This window comes from Patagioenas fasciata, chromosome 4 (assembly GCF_037038585.1).
Source record: "Patagioenas fasciata isolate bPatFas1 chromosome 4, bPatFas1.hap1, whole genome shotgun sequence".
Taxonomy (NCBI): Eukaryota; Metazoa; Chordata; class Aves; order Columbiformes; family Columbidae; genus Patagioenas; species Patagioenas fasciata.
In genome coordinates this window covers 30,567,463-30,587,929 of record NC_092523.1, presented here as the reverse complement: position 1 = coordinate 30,587,929, position 20,467 = coordinate 30,567,463, and the positions used below count along the sequence as shown (strand labels likewise).

Here is a 20,467-nt window from a genome sequence, read left to right as displayed (position 1 = left end):
TTTCAAATGGCTCTGAAAGAACAGAATGGATGCTCAGGGTATCAGTTTATATAGGTGTTTTTAAGTGGAGTTCTGAGTCATATAAACTAAACCTCAATATAGTACCTTTTATTATGTTTAATGAATCACTGAATGTAAATATTTCAATAATTCCTCAGTGGGGTCTTGATTTCAACAAAAGTGTATTTCTTATTATGTCTTTAAATGATTGTGGTCTTTAGTGGTAAAACTTGCAATGCCTTCACAAACCCTCCACCAACAGTTAGGCAATGACATCCCAGCTTTAATTTCATGTCACATTAGGTCTAATTTAAAGGCTTACTAAAATCATTGTCCATCTTTCCACTGACCCACAATCTTAAGCTAGTGTCAAAGCTATGTCCTAAGTCTGCATATCTGTGCAACTTCAGCCAAAACTGAATGAGAATTTATCATAGAACTCTGTATGGTCCCAACTGATGCTCATATCTGAAATGAAAAGTGAATGATACAAACAAAACAGGTTAAACATAGCTTGAAACTGACAGAGCACAGCATGCAAAAGGTAGGGAAAGAGAAATTGTTTTTCATATTCTTCCTGGAAAATTGTATGTTAAAGTACAAAAGGATAAAATATTATCTGAAATATGAAGGAGAATATTCCTTTCTTCAAAAGCAAGTATGTTTAATTTACAATCTGGACTTCTTATTCTTCTCTCACATATGAGAATCTTTCAGAAAATATACAACATAAATTCAAGATCCAAAAGAGAACATGATCCGGAGGACAGTGAGGGTGATGCAGTGATAAAGGACAGCACAAAAGCAAACTTAGCCTCCTTCAGAGTCATCTTAATATTTCAGTCAAGACTGAAGCATTCAGGCTGTATAATGTTCTCCAATTTTGATTAGAAGATTAAGAACCAAGTTTAAGCCTGTATCATGGATGTCCCAACTGTTAAACAGACAAATTCAGAAAAAAAAAAAAAAAATAAAAAAAAAAACTCACACAACAACAAAACAAAAAAACCATAAGTCTGAAGAACTCCTTTCAGATTTCCATCCTGGGTCTGCAGAACACCCATTGACCAAACTTTCTAGCCCTCTTGTTTTAAGGACAGTGTTTAACTTCTGTCTAAACAATTTTAATGGAAGCTAGGCCTGATATAAAAATTATTGGGCAAGATTTTGGTGTGCATTTTATAAAAGATCTGGTTACATAGTGTGGTGGGTCCCTTTATAATCCCTGAGTAGTAATTCTTATGTTTTTCTCAGAGACAATTGCACTGTCCTATTGTAGATGCAAGAGGTGATTAGTGTATCATTTTCCTGAAATTATTATTTAGAAAATATTATTATATTCCAGCATTTTTAATATATTTCTCTGAACACAAGCTGAGCCTGATCATAGCATATACTGGTCATGTGTTTAGCTGTCTTTATATTTTTTCCATAGCTTTGGTGGAGGCTAATTTAATCTGAAAGAAGTGACAGTACACTCTTCAGATGTAACTGCACAAAGCAAGTCCCCTTCCCACCACACTCCTGACCATATCTGACCCTCCCTGCATCATCATGGCATTTATGAAACAGAATTTTCTTTTTCACAAACCCCTTTACTAAGATTAAATGGCTTTCCATACATCTTTGTTTTAAGAGGCTTTATTTATGTCCCCCAAGGTCAGGCTGCTGAACATTTAACCTATTTTGAAATATCTTCTGCTGTTAGTATGCTGCATGTGCAGGACAGGAAAAAAACAACAAACAAACAAACAAAACAACAAAAAACAACAACAAAAGACGCTCTCTGCACTTTCTTCTGTGGCATTTCCACCCTGATACAAAGCTCTCTGTTAGGCTTACACAGCAATCAGCCATCACCTTTCCTTGTGTTTCTGCGTTTCATCACTCAGTTTCCCTCTGCTCTTGCTGACACTCCCAGCACACCTGTCAGTCAGCAGCTGCCTTCTCACACATCCCAGCCCCATTGACAAGCTTGTGAAGTACTATCAGATAGTGCTGCCCTTGTGTTGTTTTGGGTTTTTTTAATCCTTTCTGCATTTTAGAGAGAAATTTAGTAATATAATCAATCAAAGGTTGATCTGACACACATACATGCATACAACATTCCTACTGAATTACACATAGATTAATACCCTATTTAAGGAATGCAGGATGCCATTCCTCTACCAACATTCTGGGGAGAAAAAGATGAAAAATATGAAACCTCAAAATATTATTTGCAATAGTACTGAGAGATATTGTTTCTGATTTTTGAGGTGCCTAAAAATTACTGAGTCATTGTACATTGACTGAATTTGATTATTTTAATACAAACAGAAGGAAAAGGAAGCCAAAAGTTTCAGTCTAATATTTCTTTAATCCTGGTAACACCTCCTAGTTACCAAATGCCCATTCTCAGGCCCACCTACTCTTCCTACTTTCCTTCTCAAGGCCTTTTCTTATCACAGCTATGGCTGTCTTGCTTAAATATTTTCCTCAACATTGCATAATTTCTGGTCTCAAGAAAACTTTCTTTAATATTTCCTTTCATATTCTGCCACCATGCTATTATTGTCTGTTGGACTGTACATCATAATTCCAGGTAGAATAAGAATATCTCACCTCAAAGTTTACTAAAAAATTCCATCAGGTTGTCAAATGTGTGCTCAAGTGTAATCCAGCAGTCTCTCATGAAGAATTTTACCCTAATATCTGCTTCTGTTTTGTTTAACATAACCAGATTCCAACTTTTCCTTTAATACATTTTCTTTAATAAACCAGCTATTTCAGTCCACTACTCAAAACATCCAGTCTTGCCTAATTTTTCCTTCAGTCTTGTCTTTCTAAAAGCTGTTCAGGGTATCTGTATACCTTCCTACAGATTAGAAGTTTTTATTTCCACTGAACAAACTGTTATGACGAGGCCAGAACTGGCAGCTGAACATGGCACACCAGTGAATATACATTTCTGCAAAAAAAAGTCACCATCTGGCTGAAAGGCAGTCAAGATCCCTCCTGGCCCCATCTGCAGGTGAGAGGAGATACCAGTGGAAGCAGCTGGTATGAAATCAGACTACTTAATCTTTCAAGATGTTGACTTAAAGTGAAGAGGCATATGTTTATGTATTACATAACACTGGCTTTCACTTTACCAGCAGACATTTATTTTATTAGTTGGTATAAATGCCATAATGGTGGACATCTTTCTAAGTTGTTTTATTCTGTGCTATATTTGAATATGACTCTTTTGACAAACCTAGTAGACTGCAAAATTACAGGTTTTTGAGATAACAGTTATGCAGTTTAATGACCACTTCCGTGGGAGTCTGTAAAAGAAACTAGGGAGTCAGGAACAATTAAGAAAATTAACTAAAATTTTTATCAAGAATGTTTAAGGAAGAAAAAAGGGAGCAGAAGGACATAATCTCTTGAATTACATCCTAATACATCCTAATGCCCAATTGCAGAATATATGGGAACAGTTTTTGCAATAGAAAGAGAAGAGATGCTTGCCATTCCAAGCCTGGGGAAAGACAGAAGAGGAAGGAGGATCTTACAGCTCTGTGTCCATCAAGGAACCTTTAATGATGGAATGAAGAAGAATACATTTCTGAAACAGCCTAAAATCTAAGACAGTGGTTGAAGCATATGTAGGTCACCTTACCAGCTAACAGATATGCTGAAGTGGTTAAAGAAGATTTCAACTGATAAATATAATCCAGGGTGGTTTTACTATCAGTGTTGCAAATTCAAATGCTTTCTTGGCTAGTGTTAGCCAGAGAAGCAGGAAAGTGAAGAAATGGCCTATAAATCACCACAGACTTTACATGCTGTGCTCCTTCGGAGTCAATTGACTTGGAAGATTAGCACTGGTTGTAAACCAAGGGCTGTGTCCTCCCATCCCTGCCTTTGTGCCGCTCTACACATACGTGTTGTCAGGTTCTGAGATGGAGCAGGAAACTGAGTTACCTGAAAATCAGTGAGGGTTTTAGGAGGTGAGGTTGATTTGTTTTGTTTGATTGTTTGTTTTCAGCCACTGTGATTCCTGATCCAAGTCATTGTGTGGTTTTGTGAACTTTTGTGGCAGAACAAAGGCAGGAATGGGAGTACGTAGGTGAGGGTGAAAAGCAGAGGAAGGAGGTAACGTTTTGGTCATAGCTTTCATTTATATCAGTTTTAAATTACCATTAAACCACATCTGCCTTTATACAGGTACAAAAAAAAATACTCAGGTCATGAGCACTGCTGACATGTTGCAACATATGGTCAGAAGTGCAAATGAAGTATCCTCTCCCATTCCTGGCCTCATGACTACCAAAGACCCATAGAATCATTTGTTACAATGAAAGATCAGGTTCTCCTATACCCCATGTCATCCTCTCCATTCTTTATGTTGTCTAGATATATGCATTTCTTAGCACATCCATTATGCAGGATAAAATCTATGCTACAAGGTGATCTACAGTTACAATGCCTTACTGCTAAAACATTTAAAGTAGATGCTGGTAGTTCTGTTGCAAAAAACTTCACAATGGATTTTGCAATATAATGCAATATATATGATTGCTGCCAGGCAGCTATGAGCCCTGTCATATGAGCCTAGGATTTTTTTTTACATGATCTATGGTTTAAAATGTTCTTAATCAAATAAACAAACCAAATAACCCCTTTCCCTTTGAGATTCCTAATAAGCCACGTTGAAGATAATTTGCCAAGTGAAAAGGATGATGTAAGTAGATACAAAATAAGATACCAATCATTGCGATCCCCACCCCCCAAAGTGGCCATTAATCAGTTGTGTGCTACACAACCACACTGTGCTTACATTAGAGAAAATATTGCCAAAATTCTTCCAGTGTGCACCAAATAGTACAAGGCTCTTCAATTTTAATAAACATGCACACACGAACACACTTGATATGCCAAGACAGGAGGCCTGGAGTATTTGAGACACGGCGGCAGCGCCATGCAACAATACTCCGGTTTGTATTGCTGGCAGCACTGTCATACCACTGGCCAGAACTTCAAAAGTGTCCAAGAGACCAAAGAAATGGCTGCAAACAGAGAGCAACTTTTAATGCCCATAAAGTACTTTGAAGTGATTATTAACAATGCATCCCATAGCCTGAGGCCATGCACAAAGTATGTCTCCACACCAAGCTGCTGAATGGAACAGGATTTGTTTATCAGCCCCTCCACCGAGACCACAGAGGCTCCCTCTGAAACAATTTATTCTTCTCTGCTCCTGCAGCTGAATATGCCACAGGCATTTTCTGTGGGACAGATTCAGCTAATAAACAATCGGGTCACTGGAAGCAGTAGTATGTCCTATCTGGAGAAAGCTGTAAGCCATCTTCCACACCAGGGAGAAAAAGGCCCAAAGACAACCAGCCTCCTGTGTTTGTGTTCATTTCCTGGCAATGCTGGTTTGAGTTTTGGTGGCCAAATGCAACTTCCATACAATTGCTGGCTCCCTGGTTGTTGTAGGTGGGCTCAGAAGAACCAGGAGACACTGTCTGCACCCTCACGAAGGGAAGAGTAAGGGGCTTCCACTAATTACTGGTGCAAACCATTTCTCTTTTGTGGGGTTCTGTTCTCCTGCTAAACTTTGACCATTTTACTGCTGTCATGCAAGTACAAATTGTGCCTCCATCATTTGTCTGTATGGTTTGTCTGCCTTTTCCTGGGACCAAGACAAAAGGCTTTTTGGGGCATGAATGGCTGCTTTGTTTCCTTGCTCTGAAGAGACCTTAGGCAAATGTAGTCAAGCTCCAAGTTGGGGCAGGGGAGGAGATGTAATTCTGGCCAGGTTTGTAGCCTTCAAAACCGCAGTTTTATACTTTGAAGTTAGGATTAATTTTTTCCCCAAATCTTCTGTTCTCTGTGAAGAAATTACTTCAGCTGTGTGGCTAGGAAGGAATAGTCAGGCATGAAATAAGAAAATTACTATAAAGAGAATGATTTAGGATCTCGCTCAGATTGAATATATCCCATTTTAAAGCTCAGTGGTAAAAAGAATGAAACTAAGAAACAGGATTTATTTCAGAGAATAACATATAAAAGACTCATTAATTGCAATCTCTGGTTTTATATGCCTTTTGAATATGTATTTATAACCCTGTTGCCCTATGGACAGATACTGTATTAAGATATTTTTGGTTAAAGGGTACAACCAAGCCACAGAGTTGCACTGCAGCTTTCAGGAAAAGGGGGATTGGTTGCATTTGGTTTGCAGTGTCCATTTATTCTTTAACACTTACTTAGTTGGATAAAAACAGAACCAAGTTTTTTATTAGCAAACTCTAACTTCAGCTGTTGCTCATCTATTGCCATGTATTTCTAAGAGAACTGAATAACAAATACTTAAGCTCTTCTTTTGTGTTTTGTTTTTAGTAGGAGAAGTTTGATTAAATGAGTATCCTCTTTTAATCTGTGCTGCCACACTGAGTTATGAACTACCTGGAAAGATTAACTAAAATAAAATGTCACCATTTGGTTTTGCTCACTGGTTACTAGGTAATATTTAGGAGTATAAATTAGTTTCAGATGGGAATGTCAGCTGCATGCTCTGGCTAGAAATGAAGCTCTGACTCAGAAGAGGTAGAAACAATACGATAATCAAAATTTTTCAAATTAATATTTTGCAAGTAGAGAAGTGACACTGAGGTGGAATTCATCCTGTATCCATTGCAGTATTTTGTTTTACTCCAAAATAACTGCTAAGTCTTCCTAAAAAACAGTGGCATACACCATTGTTGAAGCTGTTCTCCCCACACTGCTCTTTTCATGCATGGCCTAAAATCATCCCACACCGTGTTTTTCAGGGTTTTCAGGGTTTCCTACAGCCTTGCAGACTAATATGATTTTTAGCCATCAAAGCTAAGCAGCAGGAGGATGGATTCTGAATCAGATTTTGAATGAAACAAAATACACGTTTGAGGAGAAATATCTGGCTTATACTAAAACAGAAAGACTGGTTAATTATTTAGTAGAGTTTGATTCAGTTTATCCATATGAACACAGTATGTGGATCTCTTCAAAGGACTTCCAAGTTTCCTTCATTCTCCAAACAAACCCTCAAGGGCCAAGTCACCAAAAGATGTTTTTGTCTTTCCTTCCCCACCCTTTGCCTTTTTTTTTGCCAGTTCTAAGCAACCATAAAATATCTGCTACACACTTCTGTGATGCAGAGAGAATAATAATCAGCCCTGGGCCAAGTCACGTACAGAAGCAATAGAAGAGTATTTTAACTGAGCAGGAATGCTGTTTATCTCTAAACTACTTACATTTAACTGCTCTTAAAAAAAATAATCCTCTTCTTTTGACCAAAACAAACCTTCAAACACAGATGTTCACTAAGTATCCAAACATGAATAAAAGATATTCAGAGAAATTTTGAGGAAAACACTTACTTAAAACCTAAATCCCCAAATCCTTACACAGATTTTATTAAGTCAATTTTTTCTCTTAATCAAGGCTAAGCAATGAGTAAAGTTTTCAGAATTTAACCATCTCCTTACATAACTGCATTTTTTTAAATTAGGTTTTGTAATCTTATACTTTCATATAGCATTGCACCAACGAAGTCACAAACTATAAATGATCTCCTAAAAGCAGTGAAATTGAAGCCAAGAGCTTTTGACTAACTTGAAATTTGCTGCTGCAAGCAATAAATGTGCCAGATCATAGTATGTGGGTCACTTGTTTTGCCAGACCATCCAGTGTACGAAGAGACTTGTATTTCTTATCCTGAGGAGGGCAGAGAATAAATATTTTGATAGTTTTCAGCTTTTTGTGTTTTATGGGCAAATGTGTGATAATGAAAAACTGGAATATGGAATGAATTATACTTAGATCATAACTGTGAATTTGCTCTTCCTTAATAACCATGCTGTCAGATCCCATCCCAACAGTTTGGTATGCACATTACAACATCAACCTACTGCTAGAACAGGCACTAATTGGCTGAAGGGTACAGATCAGTAAATTGAATTACTGCCAAAGACCATCAAAATAGGGTAAAAGACTGTTTGGAGGACATTTTGAACAAACCTACATAGCCACTGCCCTTGCTTTTCTTCTCCTGTCAAGAAATACGGAAATTCAAGTACCAAAGCTCTCAATAAATTTCACAACTTATAAGAGAAACAAAATAAACATGTTTTTAGTTACAGTTTTCTCTGTGTACCACAGTAGTGCATAGTTCAAGCTTTGCAAAAAAAAAATTTCCTTAGGATCATGAATGAACAGTATAATTTATTACTCATGATATGGGAGCATATCATGTAGTTATATGCTCTGGAAAGTGTATTCTGTGAATCTGAGTCAAACAATGACTAGACTAAAATTCTTCATAGACCAATTACAATAGGTAATGTTGTGGGTTTTCCTCATTTTCTTTAATTCTGAAGTGGAGCATTAGGAGTACACTGTGTTAAACTCTTCCTACAGTCTGACCTTAAGAAAACAAGAAAGGAAAATTTATGGAAGAATCTGTTTACTGTGAGTATAGAACGATATATGCTGTGCAAAAAAAGGATGAAATTCTGTTTCGTTAAGCATATTCTCGCAGGAGATTTTCTTTTTTATGCTTTGTTTGAGTTAACTTGTCCTTTATTGCCTATCATGCACAAGACAGCTGTTCAGATTAATAGTTTTTAGGCTGTGTTTTTCAGATTTGCAAGGTTTTTGTTTTTAACTGCAATGTTTCTGTGCTTTGCCTTTCCAATATGCAACATGTGATCTTCGTTAAAACCCTGCTGTGGAATGCTGACATACACATAGGATTATTTTCCCTGCCAGGAGTTCATATAGATTTATATGAAGTTTTAAAAAATGCAGACTCAACTTCTATTTTCCGTTCAGAAAGAAACATAGCTCTCATGTTGGTGACAAACAGCTTTTAATTTTAAACTTTTGGATGAAAGGAATAGGCATCTTTTTTGACCACACTGTGGCAGGATAGAACTAACTACATCCTGTGACTTGAGAAAAGAAGAAAAAAAAAATAAAAAAGGATGAAGGTACAGTAGGGAAGAAAAAAAGTTTACACAAAGGTTAGAAATAAGTCATAACTGTCTTAGTCAGAAGCTAGTTGCAATCAAATGCTTTCTTCACAAAGACACTTCAGGCTGAGGTACTGTCAGTAGGAACATTGCACCAGATTGATGTTCAAGGGAAGGAATCACTTTCTCAAGGCACAGATTGATTGCAGGGCCAGTCAACAAACCTTGCAGAAAATGGTCTCTGTGGCAACATATACCCTACCTGAACTAACTGACACAATCTCTGTACTAATCCCCTCCAATCTTGCCCTTGCTGTAGGGTCTGCACCTGTAGAGTGCCATATTTCCTTCTTTGTTTCTTCTTTCAAACCCCTAGCCATTTAATTTGCTGAGACAATGTAGTTGCGAGACGGCCACAATATGGCACTGGGGCACGGAAGTGAAAAACATGTGTGAACCATCTGTAGGGCAGTCGCCTCCCTGACATCTGCTGCCCACATTCCTGGGTTATATGGCCAGACCATGTCCTGAGGTCCCTGGGTGGGCCATGTCTTGCAGAAAGAACGGAGCACGGCTGCTGTGCTTCCTCTAGCTGGGAGGCTGCATGAGATATTTCTACCTTTCCCACCACAGGGAAACACTGTCATTGGGAACTTGTGTTGTTTTCCTTTTTGTGGTACAAACCCCACTTTGTTGTGGTTTTAGGGGAACCAAGGTGGGTGTGTCCCTGCCTGGGTGGCTCTATGGGGCCCACAGCAGGAGGAGGCAGCTGCTCATTGGTCCCGTGGCTCTCCATGGAAGAAGCTCTTGCTGGAGTCCTCTCTCCCCAGCTAATCTCTTGGTATCGCTGTAAGGAAAACTTGACTGTCTGCTTACCTGCCTGTCCATCCTTACCTGTACTTCAGTCTCTCTCACCAGAGGAGGAAATCAAAGAGATCTCCTGGCTCAGAAACTCGATCATTATAAATGTGTTTTCTTTTACAACACTGGCACTTCACCATTTCACAGCAGCTGAGATCTGTGCGTACTACTCAAGACAGATACAAATGTTTATGGGGTCTATTCCCAAGCTGAGATCTTAAAACAGAAAATGAATCTGAATGTGCTAAAAATTGGGACTGAGAGAAGAGTTGCAGAGAGGAGAGTTTGTCCTGAGTTGGCTGGAAGAGATTGTGAAAGTTGTAAAATGTGCTTTGTGAAAGTTGTAAATACTGTTTTTGCTACGTGGCGTTATAGATTTTTACTGCCTAATAGATAACTGTAATGCCATTAATGAAAATGAAATTTAATTCCATTGCCACCACATCCACATTAGGGGGACCATCCAAGCACAAGGCTCATTGAAATGAAAACAGTTTTCTTCAGTCTTTGTAGAAATGGTCTCTACTCTCACCTCTATTTCATGTTCCAAACCAAAGCTAAAAGAATGAATTTCCATAATATGATGCAAATCATCATAGTAATTTGCCTACCTCAGAATAAATGTACACTAGGCAAATTATCTACCAGAAGTGAGTCTATCCTACCCTTCTGTGAGGCTAATAAATGAGTCAATAAACTGAATGATTGAATGTGGTAAATAAAGCATATCTAATAGCACTTCCAAAGCTTTCCAGTTGTCTAAAATGTCACTTGCCCAAAATTTTATGTTACTTGTAAAGTATTCTATCTGTAATGAAATAGGAGTTTCAAATTGTTGTACCCTTCATATAATAAAATTTTTATTAGTTCTAAGAACTGAAGCAGAATATCTGTAATGAAAGGAAAATATTGCTCTGAACTTCATGCATCTCTGGCTGTATATTTTTAGGTAAAAAGTCAAAGGAAAGGAGTTTGACCTTTACCCTATCTAAACTTATCTGCAAAATATACTCAGATGTAGTTTGAAAGACAGAGACAAATAGTGTGTTTAACCTTAGGAGGTGCTTGGGTTTTCCCTAATCTTAACCTGCCACATAGCTGAAAGTGGAAGCCTTTGAAATGTTTTTACAAAAATATTTACTTTTTATTAAAATTAGGAATGGAGAAGATTAACAAGGCTTTTCCTCTCCCTTTTTTTTAACCTTGCAAACAGTTTAGTCATGAACCTCTGCAGGTCGGCATGTTCTGTTGTGTTTATCTGATAGTGACAGAACAAACTTCAAGTATCTCAAGGGCTCAGTTTAATCTCTTGAGCATAGAACAGCCCTTTTTTCTAAAGATGTCTAATTAATAGACCACTCATTCAGCAATGAGCTCTGCATCATGTTAGTTTCTGTGGGAACTTTTTCATGACAATTATGCATTTAAAAAATCAGAGAGGAAGTACAAAAAATGAGTCAAAGCTGCAGAATTTGGATGTCCTGGAATCATGTACTGCTTAATGTCTGAAGGTTAGATACACTGTCCATCTGCTTCTCTTGCTCATTTATTGCCTAGCCCTGTGAGCTTTTGATGTTGAACACCGGGATACAGATACTGGAAAAATAACCCAATCTGGCAGTCCTAACCATACAAAACTCTTCTTGGTCCCAGTCTTGCTGTTCACGATGCTCAGTGTAGATTTGCTATCAAGCCCAATAAGGACTGGAAGAGTGAAACCTTCAAGACTGAAAAGAGCAGTTACCTTGGTAAAGAGCAAGCTGGAGTTACTGTGCAGGTGTTGTGCAACTGGATCAAGAAGCAAAGGTTTCAGCATTGGGGCATGAGTTAATAAAGACAGTAAGACTGCTTGTTTACACGAGAAATATATACAGGTTACTGATTCTTTGTTGTGAGTATTTTCCTAGCAAAAGCTCAGCTACTACATAGTATACTGAAATGTCAGCAAAAATTTAAAACTCCCAGAACTTAAAAAGAAAAAGCAGACTGAGGAAGGAAAACCATTTTTTCTTAAATAGAAGTAAAACCTATTGAAAGCAAAATAAAACAGAAAACTGGTATCACTCTCAGTTCATCTTCATATGCAATAAACACACCACAAATGAATGACACATTGAATATTTTTGGCTATTTCATTTCTTTTTCAGAGCCCCGTTGGCATTTCCATAAGCCTCTTGGCAGCAGAGCCAACTTTTCTGCACTCCAGCTTGCCCCAGTTTAGGCATACATTGTTCTGTTTCTAATCATCCACAATCTCCTATAGCCCTCACTCGTCATAGAAATGACGCGGCTGATGGCAACGCAAAATGCATGACATCTCCGTCCTACTCCTAGATGCAAAAGTCCTGTTTTGTCCTAGACAAAACAGTAAACATTAAAATTACTAATTGAGAAATAATTAAGGAAAGGGATGATTTGATACCTGAATTGAGGACTGAACTTTGAAAGTGTGGAGGAAAGCTTGAAATTTCTAAACAAGCCCCCTCAGGTATCTTATTTTCTTTCTGATTTAACTCCTATTGATACATGAAGATGCAATTCTTTTTGAAAAGAAAAAAATTCTGTGTAAGGCTTACTTTCTCACAGAAAACTTGGTTTTCTGTTCAGAAACGAATACGCAGGTGGCTTGTGAAATTAGTTTCTTAGAAGTACTGTTAAGTTGGCCTGTGTTTCTCCTAGGACCCTTGACCTGAGCACTCTCTGCTCCAGCAGTTTGAGAGGAATGCATTTTCTAATGTTGTTTTGCTAGTGTTCGTTTTGTTGATGCGGCTGTTGAATTATGGAAGACAACTTGCACTGCAAGTCAGCCGTGTAAATGCTTGTCTTAAACATGTTAACTCATTCCCACAGTCTTGACAAAAGCCCAAGCCAGCTGCTAATGTGTATTAAATAATGAAAAGACAGGTGTTTGGGATTTATGTTCTATTTATTTCTTAGTTTATTATGTGGCTTTAATGTCTGAGATGAAATTTTTAAAGGTTTTGTCTCACTTACATGGATTTTAATACTAAATACGTTCCTTTTAATCAATAACACCAATCATTAAATGTTTTCAAGCTTTTTCTACATGCTACTTATACAAAATATACTCAAATAAAACTAGTTAGTCTGGCCAAATTCAGAAATGAGTATGAATTCTCCAGTATGTCATAGCAGCAACACCAGCATTAAGAGTTAATCAGCCTGTCATTTGGACAGAAGGCTGTGGTTGCCACTGGTAATATAAAGAGTGTACTTTTTCAACACAATTTTCTAAAGAAATGTGGCTTATGGGAGAACACTGGCCCTTCATCTGTCCATTTGTACCCTTTCCTCCAACTGCAACTGAATTTGATTATGGGACAGATATTTCTGAGGTACTAAAGGAGGTTCCTGAGCCTCGAGAAAAACATTTTATAGATGGAGGAGACTTAGACTCAGACTCATACTCACAATTGAAAACACTCTTGTGTGAGCAGAGCAGCAACCTGTCCTGTTGGCTTAGTGTCTGGCCAGTCAGCACACAGAAGGCTCAGAAGGGGCCAGAATAGGTGCTGTCTGCTCCCTAGATGGTTATGAGGAGATCTAGGAGAGAACTGCGGTAAATGGAAGAGGAGAGGAAGTAACAGATGTCATGGGGCTGTGGCAGAAGACATGAAAGAATGAAAATGCCTATTGCCATTTAGTAACAATAAATGTAGTCCAGTTGCATTTGTTAAAGCAAGGGCAAGTCGTCTTTGTGTTGATAGGGAGGTACCACAGTGCTGGTGTCAAGTTTGAATAGATAGGATTGATTAAACGTGAAAAGAAAATAGCCTTTTAAAAATTAGGTTGCTGAAACTGGTCCTGCTTCATACCTTTCTGTATTGTAGTCTACATGTATCCAACTTATTTACAGGTCTCTGCCTAGAGGGTTTGAAGGGTTAAACCAGGAATATGACTAAATAAGCACTCCAGGCACAATAAGGAATCCTGGACTTCTTTGGCCAGTTTGGGTGCACCATTGATGAAAATTTTCCATTCTGAGGTTAACATGATAATTTGAAGTTGCCCATTTGTTTATACAATGCACATTCATTCAGGGTTATCCTTAGAGTCAGTACTTGGATGAAAGGCTTCCTGACAGTATATTAACTATTCTGTGAGGAGTAATGTGGGTTTGCTGCATAGTAATGAACCAATGACAGGGCAAGATCTTGAAGGATCTTTACTGTTAGGAAAGCAAGGTTTTAAGCAAGACACAATGACGAAGTCTTGACGCAGTCATTAGGATGGTTACAACTTTGTTTTAACTGGTAGGAGATTAAGGTCATAGCTTACATTTGTTTTGTACATCCATTATTTTCTGTATTTAAGATGACAATTGACTCATACTCTCAGACATACCTCCTCTCTCTAGGTTAACCTCCTAGCCATTGATGTGGTCCCCAGTGAAAATGTCAGACCATTTTGGCAGGTTATTTACAAACATTAAGAAATTATTCCTGTTCCAAGGAGTTAACACTGGGCAAGACAATGGAAAAGAGAAATAATGTGATGACGTTACTCTCTTAATCTCGTGCATTATTCCAGGAGTGAGATGGAAATAGAAGCCAAGGCTTGTGTACACTAATCTCTTTTGTTCTCTCTCTCCCCCACCTCCCTCTAATTTCTACCTTTTGTTAGTCTGCTATCTAGACTTTTCTCCCTTCCTCACTTTCCTTTCCCCTTATGCTATGTCCACCAAGTAAGGAAAGAAAATATCTTTGGTGTTCCTCTGAACAGGACTTCTCTTCAGAGATTTTTCAGCTCTCCTTGTGTTCTGCATTACTACACCGTTCATAATACGTGTGCTCAGTAGATTAAAGGTTGCCAAAGACAGCCTGCACAAACCACAGCTATTATAGCGACTCCAGTTTCAACGTACCTGGAGACAGCCATCTATGCTGACGTGTTATACATTTAAATATTATTATAGCTAGAATCATCCGTAGGGTCCCAGGAACTCCATATTCCTGCTACTATATTGAACTCCAGCCTAACCAATAATACACTTCAGGTCTTTCACAGTGTAATTTTCTGCTTTTTGTATATTGACGCATCAGATAGGTAGTAGTCTTAGAGAATTCGATGTCTTCTCCACTTTGGTTGAAATGTTTCTTAGGAAATTACATGGCAGATACTGCAGATGAGGAAACCTTTTAGAAGCTGTTGTTTGTTTGTCTAGAAATCTAAAGCAAAGATGAACTTTTATTTTTAAAAGAGCAGCATATTATTGCAGATAAGTAGGGGATTTCTTTCTCCACTTGTGATATCAAATTGCTCTGTTTTTTAATTAATTCTGGTTTTCAACATTAGATAATAGGTAACATTCATGAAGAGCTCCAAATTCTCTGTTGGCTTTGAAACATGAAGAGCTCTGTCAGTATATTGGTCTAGTTCCCAATGTGACCAATTAAGTGGGAGGATACAACAGTGGGAAGATATAGAGGTCACTTGTGCAGTTTCCTTCAGGCACTGGGCACAGTTTATTTGGCAGCAATTCTTAATGCATGAGAAGAAAGTAGGAAAAACTTGGCAACCATGTGCCAATAAACAAAGAAAAGTTTAGTGGCTGCTTCTGTTCATGGTTGGCTGTGGAGGAACAGGGAGCTCAGCATTTTCAAGCCACCCTGTAGATGAAACTGCCTGCTAGATCTGAGCTGCAGAATGGGCTGTGCTTATTTGCACATACATAATGCTGCCCATTCCTACACACCCCAACAAAAATGTTTTCAGTGGGGTTTACATTTTCTGTACACTAACTTTCCTGGTGTTACTGTACCATACTCTGCACCATTACCCTTCCATAGAGATTGGCAGCCATCTTATTTTAAGGTCAAAAAACCCACAGTTTCTTGGACATTTTGTTTTTTATTTGTTGTAGAATTAAAATAAATTCCTCAGTTAAAATTCTCTTTCTGCTTTGTGTATATTAAGAAAGTATGCAAAAGAAGAATGGGCCTAGCCCTACAAGCCGTTATTCACCTGAGTTACTTCCTTAACTTTAGTGAATTACTCATAGGACTACATGTTTGCAGAATGTCGTCCTACTATTGTTAAGAGAATACTGCTAATTAAAAAAAAAAAAAAAGTTTCTTACAAAAAATTTAAAATGCTTATTTTTATTTTAAAAGTAACGTTTCTTATAGTTTTCACATGAAAGATTAAACTGTTAGCTGAAGCAAGCAGTGATTTTACTTATTGCATATCTTTTGAGAAAAGAAAAGCTTTAGGTCATGAAAAATTCCAATAGTGTCTTGTATTAAAAGCGTTAAAACCTGAATTAAAGAACATAATTCAGATGAAATTCTGGCGACTGTGCCAACGATGACATCGCTGGCTACTGACTGCATCCAAATTTTGGGAGCAGGTGTGTTGACTCGTTCTCTGAGAAGCATGAGGAGAAATGTTGGCCTCGGTCCAGCCCCATAACATGGGGCTAACCCAGCTCCATCACTACTTTGGGACTAACCACCACCGTCAGACAAAGAGATCTGGAGGGAAATGCAAAGTGTTGCTTTAACATGATTTTCTGGAGGGATTAGCAGTGCTCTGTCCAAAGGCTGGGGGTTGATTCCCAACTGCACATTTACACCCCAAGTTTAGTCGCTCTGCTGCTAACACAGCTCGTCTGTTGGGAGGTTCGTGTGATTGTAAAAGCAGCAGCCCATCCGATGGCCATTTTTCCTGAGAAAGTTGCTGGATGCTTGGTCTGTGATTCCTAACTGGTTTTGGAAAATACGTGTCTTTTCCAACACATTTTGAACATTATTGCAATTTTTGGGGGAGGCTGTCAATGCTTGCTTTGCTATTTAACACAGCCTGTTAGGCTGTGTATTGTAAAACATCACAGGATTTGTCGTCTTGTCAGTAGCTTCCTGGTTACCTTTTTTTTTTCCCTGAATGATGTGCACTGTAGGCATTTATATGAGTATAGTTTAAATGAATTCCTTGTAGGATGAGATAGTAAGGATTTTACTTTACAAGTTATTTCTGTTTAATAAATATATACCCTTTTAGCAGTCTGAGAAGCAGATTGGTAGAATGCAAGAAAGTTCAGAGAATATATCTGCCTCCTGTCCCCTTTCCCCTTTCTTTAAATCTCTCACAGAAAGTTTGGAAGAACCCATAGGCCTTGCAGAGCAGTGAGCAAGGAAAAGAAGACGCCTTTACGGAAAGCTCTTTTCCCGCAGCACCCACATAATTCAATGCAATAGCTCTTAGTGCCACTGCCTTAATTGTTTTTAAATTAAGTTACGTCTCTCAGAAGTTCCAGTGTTTCAGATATCCAGTGTCATTGCAATGAAAACCTCAAGAGTTCAATGAGCATATCTGGTTACACAGAGAAGTGTGGTGGAAACCAGAGAGCCACTCTCTAGACTAGGTGAAGTTCATGGAATACCATAATACCTTTCTGCTCATTTGGAAAATACAGTCAGGAAGTAATGAAACCCTATGTCACAATGTTGTTTACATTTCTCTGTTGGCAACAAATTCATTTATTTGTGTAGTCTGTTGCTACTATCAAAATGTCCGAGGGAGGCTGGGTCTGCTCTATAGCTTCAATGCAAATATGGAGCAACTCTCTGGAAGTCAGGAGAATGACAGCAGACTGAAAACTCAATTTGCTTTAAATAAGAGAAGCTGCTCTAGTCTTGATTATAAATAGAAGCATCTAGAAATGTGTCACTGTGATCTCTAGTCACAGTTCTAGTCCAGTTACTGGAACAGGCTCCCCAGGGAGGTGTCACAGCTCCAAGCCTGACAGTGTTCAAGAAGAGACTGGACAATGACCTCAGACACATGGTGCGAATTGTGGGGTTGTCATATGCAGGGACAGGAGTTGGACTCAATGATCCCTGTGGGTCCCTTCCAACTCAGGGCATTCTATGGTTCTATGGTCATTCATTTTGACAGTTATGAATTTCATAGTGGAAACTGTCCTTTATTTAACAGGCTGATTCTATGTTAGGTTCACCTTAAGTGTTGGTCCTGAGTCTCCTCTCCTTTGCTCTCTTTTGCTTCCACGACTCATTTTCCAAACTCGATGGGGATATTTGAAATGGGAAATCAAGATGTGAAGGAAGATGCTTGGTGTGGTTACTGCATGGCAACCCGCATTCCAGCTCACAGCTAATTACAGGCAATGCTGACATCTGAGAGCTGGGAACAAACTGGAATGTTAAATCTGCTTATTTGTAGAGTAAAGTCTTTTCCACAAAGTATTATTTTACTTCTTGGAGCCAAGGGCAGTCTGCAACATCAATGTTAGTAGAAATTTAATGTTGTGTTAATAAGGGAGAGTAAAAGACAATGTAGCTTTATTAACTTAACATAGAGATAGACCATGGACCAAAACATTAATCACAAGCATTCCTCTATTGACCTCCTAGAGGGCCAGACTCCTACAGCTAGGCTTATTAATCCCCATGGGAATAATAATATCCCATTTCAACAGTGAGAACCAAACACTTGTCTTGGTTTTAGCTGATGGATAGCCTAACTATTTTTATTTTTTATTTCTTTAAGAGAAATAACATCCCTCTCCTTTTTTGAGATCAGACAGCATGGTAACAGGCAGAGTCTGAGAATCTCTGCTGGATGGGATCTTTGGTGATGTATTGAGTACTCCCTCTCATAAATACCCAGTTTTCATTGGGCAGTTTCTTTTCATGACGCTATTTCCAACATATGGAAAGCTCATTGCTTAATATAATATGGCAAATACTTCCCTCTCTTGTATGTTGTATCCAAAAGTGACCTAAACATGGTGAAATAATAACCTCACATTTAATAACATTGTAAGACCAGCTGCAGCAGTTTTTCCAGAGGGTATATTGACAACTTGCATATGTGTTTGCAAATATACTGTTTTCAGTTTCTCTAAATTATGTGTGTTCATAGCTAAAGCTTGTCCGAGAAAATACTCATCGCCTACTTATTTTTGCCAATGTATAATGGGAGAGAGCTCTTGGCTTTTCTGGAATAGTTTGGATGTAAAACTAGGAGAATCAGACTCTGCTTCCTCTAGAGCACTTACTGATATGTCAGCAAGGAATGGTCTGGCACAACTCTTCAGTAAGTTATTTCAGTTCACTTTTTCCACCACCTGTCTGTTTCATAAGATAAGAGAACAGAGCTGTGGAAAAAGGATATGTGCTGAAGCATTTCCCATCTCAGGTTTTCATTAAAACAGTTTCCTTATTTGCTTTTCTGGGATCTTTATTCCAGAGAAATAATTTTTTGTTCATCTGTCTGTTCCTGCTAAACGTTTCTGCTTACTCTTACAAAAACAGTAAAACTGAGCATAAGCTGCAGAATAATATTAAGGTCAAGCTTTTTAATTAGTAATTTTATTCGGTTCTCTCTTTCTGAGATGAGTAAAACAATATAAGCTAGGTCCTCCCCCAGGCTGGTGAGACATAACAAGGACTATAACTAAATCCCCTCCTTCTAGATTTTATTAGGATAAATTGGAATTATTATTAAGCCTATGTGCATTTTGCAGTAGCCCTCAGAAGCCCACATCACCGTGATTCAGCAACAAAAATGGCTACAGGAGATTTCTTCTCTTTCCATGACCTGTTACCATTCTGTTTCTAATTTTTGGCCATCCCTTGGCCTGTGACAAGGGTTTGATGACCTTTCCCTGCACTTAAAAAAAAACTCTCTTTTAATGTGAATTGTATTTGTGGGTTGAGTGGAATACACAGTTCAGGGGTTGAACCCAGCATGTTGCCCTGAACAGCAGAATAATAACTGCATGTATTTTATTCACTCTGCCTTTTCCCACTCATTTATGTATATTCCTATGCTGCTACATCCACTTGGAGAACAGACATATTTGCATCAATTTTCATGCATCACCTCCACACAAACCCAGCTGTGCACAAGCCCCAACAGAGATTCCTTAATTTTGTTCTCTCCTTACACAGGAGGCAACGTTTTTTAAAGCATTTAGCTAGGTGCCATGAAATGACTTCATGGAAATTGCATGGCCTCAACTATAACCCTGAGCACATACACAGTGAGGGAGAAAGGCATTCCTCCTACAATCCAAGTTTTGGGAGGGTGGAGAGTGAAGGCTGGAGGTACAAATCCAAGGTCCAGGATCAGTAAATGAATCTGCTGTGCAATATCTCTCCCTTCTTTCCATGCAAGTCTTCTGGCTGAAGCAGCACCCAGAGCTCTCAGCCAGTTGCGTGGGTCACAGGACCCTGTGCGATGTTAGAGGCTCCCGTAGGGGCTCCAGGGGAATTGCAGGCTGTCAACAAAATCTGCTTGGAAACCAAAGCAGAGTATGAATAAGCTGCTTTCCCTCTGAGAGAGCAGAAGTCCAGAAATAGGGAAGATTTTTCCAGCAATTGGGGCTGTGAGAAGACTCGATGGAGAGAGCAAACATGACTGGGAGGCAGCACCTGAAGGGAGGGCATGTGAGTTCAGGGTAAACTAAAAGCCAGGATCTGAAGTCCATGGTAGACCACGGAGGCGAAGGAGGCAGAGCTTGTTGTTCCCCACATAATTTGAAGGTAAAGCGTGGAAAGCTTAGCAAAGAAACCCTGGTTTGTCTGAACTTATGCTAGGGTTTGTTCCATGGGTGTTAACAGGACACATAGCAA

At 38.6% G+C, this 20,467-nt stretch overlaps 1 protein-coding gene across 3 annotated transcripts in view; it reads left to right on the top strand.

Annotated features, from left to right (window-relative positions):
- Window positions 1-20,467, top strand: part of DLC1 (DLC1 Rho GTPase activating protein) — a 232,547-nt gene that overhangs the window by 154,925 nt on the left and 57,155 nt on the right. The window lies entirely within an intron of this gene.